This window comes from Salvelinus sp. IW2-2015, unplaced genomic scaffold (assembly GCF_002910315.2).
Source record: "Salvelinus sp. IW2-2015 unplaced genomic scaffold, ASM291031v2 Un_scaffold1660, whole genome shotgun sequence".
Classification (NCBI taxonomy): domain Eukaryota; kingdom Metazoa; phylum Chordata; class Actinopteri; order Salmoniformes; family Salmonidae; genus Salvelinus; species Salvelinus sp. IW2-2015.
Genome location: NW_019943068.1, coordinates 17,850 through 27,029, shown reverse-complemented (window position 1 = coordinate 27,029; position 9,180 = coordinate 17,850). Strand labels below are relative to the sequence as shown.

Sequence of the window (9,180 nt, the reverse complement as noted above, 5' to 3'; positions counted from 1 at the left end):
TGCAGATATACAAGATAGCTAATTGAGATAGATTAGATAATACTACATTAGATTAGAGTATACACTAGATTTGATTGTAGATTAGATTATACATTAGATTATTGATTTCAATTCAGGGATCATTGAAGTATCAATCATTAATCTATATATTATCTAAATTAATTTGGTCACTAAAATGTGCTTAAAAATGATACAAGACAATACAGTACAATATAATACAGTACAATGCAGTACAATACAATACAATGCAGTACAATACAATGCAGTACAATACAGTACAATGCAATACAGTACAAACACTGCAGTACAATACACTGCATACAAACAATACAATACAGTACAATATAATATAGTACAATACTATACAGTACAACACAGTACCATACAATATAGTACCATAAAATACAGTACAATACAGTACCATACAATACAGTATAATACAGTACCGTACATACAATACAGTACAGTACAGCACAGTACAGCCACAGTACAATACAGTACAATACCATACAGTACAATACAGTGCAATACAGTACAGTACAATACAGTACAGTACAATCAGTACAATACAGTACAATACAGTACCATACAGTACAGTACAATACAGTACCACACAGTACAATACAGTACAATACAGTACAGCACCATACAGTACAATACAGTACCAACAATACAGTACTATACAGTACCATACAACAGTACAATACAGTACAATACAGTAGCGTACAGTACAATACAGTACAGTACAATACAGTACAATACAGTACCATACAGTGCAGTACAATACAGTACAGTACCACAGTACAATACAGTGCAATAGAGTACAATACAGTACCATACAGTACAATACAGTGCAATAGAGTACAATACAGTACCATACAGTACAATGCAGTACACTACAGTACCATACAGTACATACAGTGCAAAGAGTACAATACAGTACCATACAGTACAATACAATGCAATATAGTACAATACAGTACCATACAGTACACTACAGTACAATACAGGTGCAATACAGTGCAATACAGTACAATACAGTACAAACAATGCAATATAGTACAATAACAGTACCATACAGTACACTACAGTACCATACAGTACAATACAGTGCAATAGAGTACAATACAGTACCATACAGTACAATACAATGCAATATAGTACAATACAGTACCATACAGTACACTACAGTACACTACAATACAGTACAATACATAGAAATATTAATAATAATCTAATGTATAATCTATACAAGGTCCAAACATGTAGGTCCCTATGCACAAACAATGAAATGATCACCATATTGTTTTCACCTGTCCATCTCAGATCTCCACTAGAGGCTAGAGGCTCTGGTTCTCCACTAGAGGCTAGAGGGTCTGGGTTCTCCACTAGATGCTCTGGGTTCTCCACTATAGGCTCTGGGTTCTCCACTAGAGGCTAGAGACTCTGGGTTCTCCACTAGAGGCTAGAGGCTCTGGGTTCCACTAGAGGCTAGAGGCTCTGGGTTCTCCACTAGAGGCTCTGGGTTCTCCACTAGAGGGTCTGGGTTCTCCACTAGAGGCTCTGGGTTCTCCACTAGAGGCTAGAGGCTCTGGGTTCTCCACTAGAGGCTAGAGGCTCTGGGTTCTCCACTAGAGGCTAGAGGCTCTGGGTTCTCCACTAGAGGCTAGAGGCTCTGGGTTCTCCACTAGAGGCTAGAGGGTCTGGGTTCTCCACTAGAGGCTAGAGGCTCTGGGTTCTTTCTGGAAAGCATCATAGTCCATTGACAATGAGGATCCCTCCTCTCTTACCTCCACTGAGACCACCACCTCCGGTGGTTCCCCACCACCACGTGTTCCGTGCGCTTCTGCAGGTCATTGAAGTACTCGTGGGTCTCCAGACAGAACGTAGTGATGGAAACCAGAATGAAGAAGAGGGAGGCAAACGCTATGCCCTGAAACAAGACAATCAACCAGTCAATCACTCAATTAACCAAATCACTCAATTAACCAAATCACTCAATTAACCAATCACTCAATTAACCAAATCATTAAATGTATTCATAAAGCCAGCAGTTTCATAAAGTGTCTTTATGGTACAACTCAATAGTAACACTCAAAGTGCCTTCAGAGTACAACCGCTGCCCTGGGTTAAACAGTTTACAGAAGATAATCATGACAGGTGTCTACTCTGCCTCTGACCGATACCGACTGAATTTAGAGAGAACTTTTTACTGATACCGATAATAAGAATAAGTAGCCTTTACTCGAAGATTGTAATAAGTCTGCTCGTATGGCTGATTGCCAAATGGACAATTGATAGCTTACAACATTCAAAGTAGTAGTAGTAGGTTTTATTTGGTAATACAAATAAAAGTACCTGGTACACATTAATGTTATGAATTTATCGTTAACTGTATCTTTACCGTGATAATTCAGTCCATTTATTGGGATATGGATTTTTTTGGGGGCCCATATCACTCTACTCTGACCTTAAACTCACCACTGAAAAGCTCATCATTCACCTGCTATTCTCCTCATTAGATTATACATTCTATTAGAGTATACATTAGATTAGAGTATACACTAGATTTGATTGTAGATTAGATTATACATTAGATTATACATTCTATTAGAGTATACATTAGATTAGAGTATACACTAGATTTGATTGTAGATTAGATTATACATTAGATTATTGAATTTCAATTCAGGGATCATTGAAGTATCAATCTATTAATCTATATATTATCTAAATTAATTTGGTCACTAAAATGTGCTTAAAAATGATACAAGACAATACAGTACAATATAATACAGTACAATGCAGTACAATACAATACAATGCAGTACAATACAATGCAGTACAATACAGTACAATGCAATACAGTACAATACACTGCAGTACAATACACTGCAGTACAATACAATACAATACAGTACAATATAATATAGTACAATACTATACAGTACAACACAGTACCATACAATATAGTACCATAAAATACAGTACAATACAGTACCATACAATACAGTATAATACAGTACCGTACAATACAATACAGTACAGTACAGCACAGTACAGCACAGTACAATACAGTACAATACCATACAGTACAATACAGTGCAATACAGTACAGTACAATACAGTACAGTACAATACAGTACAATACAGTACAATACAGTACCATACAGTACAGTACAATACAGTACCACACAGTACAATACAGTACAATACAGTACAGCACCATACAGTACAATACAGTACCATACAATACAGTACTATACAGTACCATACATTACAGTACAATACAGTACAATACAGTAGCGTACAGTACAATACAGTACAGTACAATACAGTACAATACAGTACCATACAGTGCAGTACAATACAGTACAGTACCATACAGTACAATACAGTGCAATAGAGTACAATACAGTACCATACAGTACACCAGAGCCTCTAGCCTCTAGTGGAGAACCCAGAGCCTCTAGCCCTCTAGTGGAGAACCCAGAGCCTCTAGCCTCTAGTGGAGAACCCAGAGCCTCTAGTGGAGAACCCAGACCCTCTAGTGGAGAACCCAGAGCCTCTAGTGGAGAACCCAGAGCCTCTAGCCTCTAGGAGAACCCAGAGCCTCTAGCCTCTAGTGGAGAACCCAGAGTCTCTAGCCTCTAGTGGAGACCCAGAGCCTATAGTGGAGAACCCAGAGCATCTAGTGGAGAACCCAGACCCTCTAGCCTCTAGTGGAGAACCCGAGCCTCTAGCCTCTAGTGGAGATCTGAGATGGACAGGTGAAAACAATATGGTGATCATTTCATTGTTTGTGCATAGGGACCTACATGTATTGGACCTTGTATAGATTATACATTAGATTATTATTAATATTTCTATGTATTGTACTGTATTGTAGTGTACTGTAGTGTACTGTATGGTACTGTATTGTACTATATTGCATTGTATTGTACTGTATGGTACTGTATTGTACTCTATTGCACTGTATTGTACTGTATGGTACTGTAGTGTACTGTATGGTACTGTATTGTACTATATTGCATTGTATTGTACTGTATTGTACTGTATTGCACTGTATTGCCCTGTATTGTACTGTAGTGTACGTATGGTACTGTATTGTACTATATTGCATTGTATTGTACTGTATGGTACTGTATTGTACTCTATTGCACTGTATTGTACTGTATGGTACTGTAGTGTACTGCATTGTACTGTATGGTACTGTATTGTACTCTATTGCACTGTATTGTACTGTATGGTACTGTATTGTATCTATTGCACTGTATTGTACTGTATGGTACTGTACTGTATTGTACTGCACTGTATGGTACTGTATTGTACTGTATTGTACTGTACTGTATTGTACTGTACGCTACTGTATTGTACTGTTGTACTGTAATGTATGGTACTGTATAGTACTGTATTGTATGGTACTGTATGTACTGTATGGTGCTGTACTGTATTGTACTGTATTGTACTGTGTGGTACTGTATTGTACTGTACTGTATGGTACTGTATTGTACTGTATTGTACTGTATTGTCTGTACTGTATTGTACTGTACTGTATTGCACTGTATTGTACTGTATGGTATTGTACTGTATTGTACTGTGCTGTACTGTGCTGTACTGTACTGTATTGTATTGTACGGTACTGTATTATACTGTATTGTATGGTACTGTATTGTACTGTATTTTATGGTACTATATTGTATGGTACTGTGTTGTACTGTATAGTATTGTACTATATTATATTGTACTGTATTGTATTGTTTGTACTGCAGTGTATTGTACTGCAGTGTATTGTACTGTTTGCATTGTACTGTATTGTACTGCATTGTATTGTACTGCATTGTATTGTATTGTACTGCATTGTACTGTATTATATTGTACTGTATTGTCTTGTATCATTTTTAAGCACATTTGTGACCAAATTAATTTAGATAATATATAGATTAATAGATTGATACTTCAATGATCCCTGAATTGAAATCAATAATCTAATGTATAATCTAATCTACAATCAAATCTGTGTATACTCTAATCTAATGTATACTCTAATAGAATGTATAATCTAATGTATAATCTAATCTACAATCAAATCTAGTGTATACTCTAATCTAATGTATACTCTAATAGAATGTATAATCTAATGTATAATCTAATCTACAATCAAATCTAGTGTATACTCTAATCTAATGTATACTCTAATAGAATGTATAATCTAATGCATAATGTAATGTAATGTATAATCTAATGTAATGTATAATCTAATAGAATGTATAATCAATGTATATCTAATCTATAATCTACCTAATGTATACTCTAATAGAATGTATAATCTAATGCATAATTTAATGTAATGTATAATCTAATGTAATGTATAATCTAATAGAATGTATAATCTAATGTATAGTCTAATGTATAATCTAATGTATGTATAATCTAATAGAATGTATAATCTAATGTATAGTCTAATCTATAATCTAATGTAATGTATAATCTAATCTGTACTCTAATGTATAATCTAATTTATAATCTAATGTGTAATCGAATCTAATGTATAATCTAATCTGTACTCTAATGTATAACAATTTATAATCTAAGTGTAATCGAATCTAATGTATAATCTAATCTGTAATCTAATGTAATGTATAATCTAATGTATAATCTAACATAATGTATAATCTAATCCATAATGTGATCTACCTAGGTGGTGACCAAGCCCATTCTGACAGTGGTGGAGGGCGTTTGTGTGGTCTGGTTCACCTTGGAGTTCTTCGTCCGCATCGTTTGCTGCCCCGACAAGCTGCTCTTCATCAGAACATGTTAAACGTCATTGACTTCGTGGCCATCCTGCCCTTCTACCCTGGAGATGGCCTCAGCGGCCTGTCCCTCTAAGCAGCCTCCGACATCCTGGGGTTTCTACGGGTCGTCCGCTTCGTCCGGATCCTCCGGATCTTCAAGCTGACCAGCGCATTTCGTCGGTCTGAGAGTTCTCGGCCACACGTTGAGAGCCAGCGTCAACGAGTTCTGCCTGCTTATTGTCTTCCTGGCGTTGGGCGTCCTCATCTTCGCCACGATGATCTACTACGCAGAGCGGATAGGGGCCCAGCCGGACGACCCACGCGGCTCTAAACACACCCACTTCAAAAACATCCCCATCTCCTTCTGGTGGGCGTGGTCACCATGACCACCCTGGGCTATGGGGACATTGTACCCCCAGACGTGGCTGGGCATGATGGTGGGCGCGCTGTGCGCCCTGGCGGGGGTGCTGACCATCGCCATGCCCGTGCCTGTTATAGTCAATAACTTTGGGATGTACTACTCCCTGGCCATGGCTAAACAGAAGCTGCCTAGAAGAAGAAGGCGCACAATCCGAACCCGGACGCTCCCACGGACACGGCCCCGTTCGGGAAGTCTGTCGCTAACTCTCCCAGGGACAGTACTCACAGAGTGATACGTGTCCTCTGGCTGCAGAGGATAATATCACAGGAACCGCTCAGGTCGACCAATTCAAATTAGAATCTGAATGTTTCTGTCACTAATTTCCCCATACCTATTTATTCACTACACACTTCAATGTTTCTGAAGCATTGGTATGAGAAAATCAGCTAGAACAACTCAGGTCAGAGCACACATTCAAAATGATTAAATCCAATTTCAAATTCTGTTGGCAGTAATATCACTCCATACACCATGCTTTATCGACCCATCCCTGTACCAGTATGTGTTGGAAGCATCGTTATGAATATCGTAGGCCACAATGATAAGTGGATGTTTCGTTATTCAGACCCATCAACCATTCCCACCCATTCACACTCAGACGTCATTCAAACTTTTCCAAACCCACTTCCTTCCTTTACACATCAAACGGAATCATCGTGTACGAACCAACGACCATAAGATAAATGGATTTACCATTCATTTATACCATCACTCATTTTACCCATTCAAACTCAAATTGAAGGCGTTAGTAATGAATACTACAGTAGTGCATTTTTACACCAATAGGTATTATGATGTTTGTATTTGCAGTGTTGTTTTACAAACGGTTTCTTTTCTACTGTAATCATGTACTTCCCCCCCCCCCCCCCGATAATAAAGTAATAAAATAGGCTTACTGTACCTAGCCCTGAAGACAGTAACCACACGTGATACAATCCTTCTCATACCTTCCCAGATAATACATTAGGTTAATTTCATTTAATACATTAGGTTCATTTCAGGTTCATTCAGAGTTGAGGGAGAAAATGTGTGTTTTCACAGTAACGTTACATTGTGGCTCTGTAGTTTAACCTTCTCTCTATAAACACAGGAGAATGTTAGTAAAATCTTTGGCATTTACTGTCCGGGGCCTTGTGTCTCTTGCAGACCTGGGTTCAAATACTACTCAAAACATGTTCAATAGTTTGACCCTTTGCTTCCAAATGGGCGGGGTTAGAACTTTGGAGAATAATCCATTGGTTCCATTGCGCCTGGCAAGCTCATTCAAGTCCAGCTAAGTATTGAATTTATTACAAATAGTATTTTGAACCCAGGTCTGGGTCGGCTTGTATTCACAAAGAGTCTCAGAGTAGGAGTGCTGATCATGGATTTTTAAATCATTTTTAAAGCATATTGAATAAGATAACATGAGCAGGACAGAGGAACCTGATCCTTGATCAGCACTTCTAGTCTGAGACCCTTAGTTAGGATACGAGCAAAATGGAGACACCAACCATGACTCTGTCAGAGTAGGAGTGCTGATCATGGATCAGTTTAGCCATTTATACCCTAATGAATAAGATGATGTGGACAGGGAGGACCTGATCCTGGATCCTATGCTTTATGAACCAAGTCTGTCCTCCTGTCAGACTCCAAGCAGAACGGAGACGCCAACTTGACTCTGTCGTCGGATGAGGGGTGCAGCCTGACCCAGCCGCTGTCACCCAGCGAGAAGTGGAACCAACGGCACGGCCACGGCCGTAAACAACGCCCGGTCGGTCAGGGGAACAGGCCACCAAGAAAGAGGCAACCTGCTTCCTGCTTACCTCTGGGGACTTCTCATGCACTGGAGAGAGCACACCATACGCACTGGTAGGTTGAGCCACAGACAGGCACGCAGGCACTGACTCTCTCTCTTCTCTCCAGAAACACGGATCCACCGCAACCATAGGTCCTACACACAACGAACACTCTGAATTAGAGAACGGATGGGAATGGTAACTGTGAATACAATGACAAGGAGGCTGCAGACTCGAGGTCAATAGGTCAAAACCTAGACAACCTCAAAGCCATACTACTCATTGTATCCATTATTCAGAACCCTCTATCCTCACCATGACAACCCTGAGAACCATAACAACCCAGAGTAGAATAAGTCACGTTTCACCTGAAGCTTTACTGGGAAATCTATTGATCAGCTTTACATCAACTGTCTGGTTCAACAGTGAGGCCCAATTTAACCTCTGTGGGAATAACCCTTAGATGAGTACAGTGAGGCAGTAGTCCCAGGTCTGGTAACAGCCAGCTTCAGAACTAGCATCATTTACATTTTAGTAATTTAGCAGGTGCTCTTATCAAGGGGGACTTACAGTAGTGTGTGCATACATTTTCATCCTGGTCCCGTGGGAATCGAACCCACAACCCTGGCGTTGCAAGTGCCATGATCTACCTACTGAGCTACATGTGTAGGTCCCTGTCCTTGTCCCCGCTCCCCCTCTTGATTTGATAAATATGTTTGATATATTTTAATATATTTACAACACCAACTCACCTTTTTTTAGCAGCTTTTAATTGTGGAAATGGTATGGCACATGTGGTTTTATCATTCACATGGTATGACTAGCCTGCTTTGAACAGGATGCTTGAAGGGATTGAGAGACAGAAATGATGTCGGAGTAGATTTTCTAGGGTTTGTATTGTGACGGTATAAACCTTCTCAGGTGATACTAGCAACACAATGCGATTTATTTTTGGGTGTGCATGATTCAGTGTTTTATCACCTAAATCAAGAGTTTGATTTGAAACAGGAGGCTTGGAGGCATTGAACAAGACAAGAGAGATACAGAAAAAGCCTCAACCTATAATTCCCTTCATTACCATCTGGCTGTCAGACTGGCGCCAATTATTCTCTGCTTGAATAGGCCTGCTGCTGCCTGACACACACACACACACCACACACACACACACACCCACACACACACACAC

General features: G+C 39.3%; 1 protein-coding gene and 1 pseudogene across 1 annotated transcript in view; one reads left to right on the top strand and one right to left on the bottom strand.

Moving 5' to 3' along the window:
* Positions 1-9,180, bottom strand: part of LOC112071609 (voltage-gated potassium channel KCNC4-like) — a 25,216-nt gene that overhangs the window by 13,974 nt on the left and 2,062 nt on the right. The gene's annotated exons all lie outside the window — the stretch shown is intronic.
* Positions 1,769-9,180, top strand: part of LOC139024569 (voltage-gated potassium channel KCNC4-like) — an 8,700-nt pseudogene continuing 1,288 nt past the window's right edge.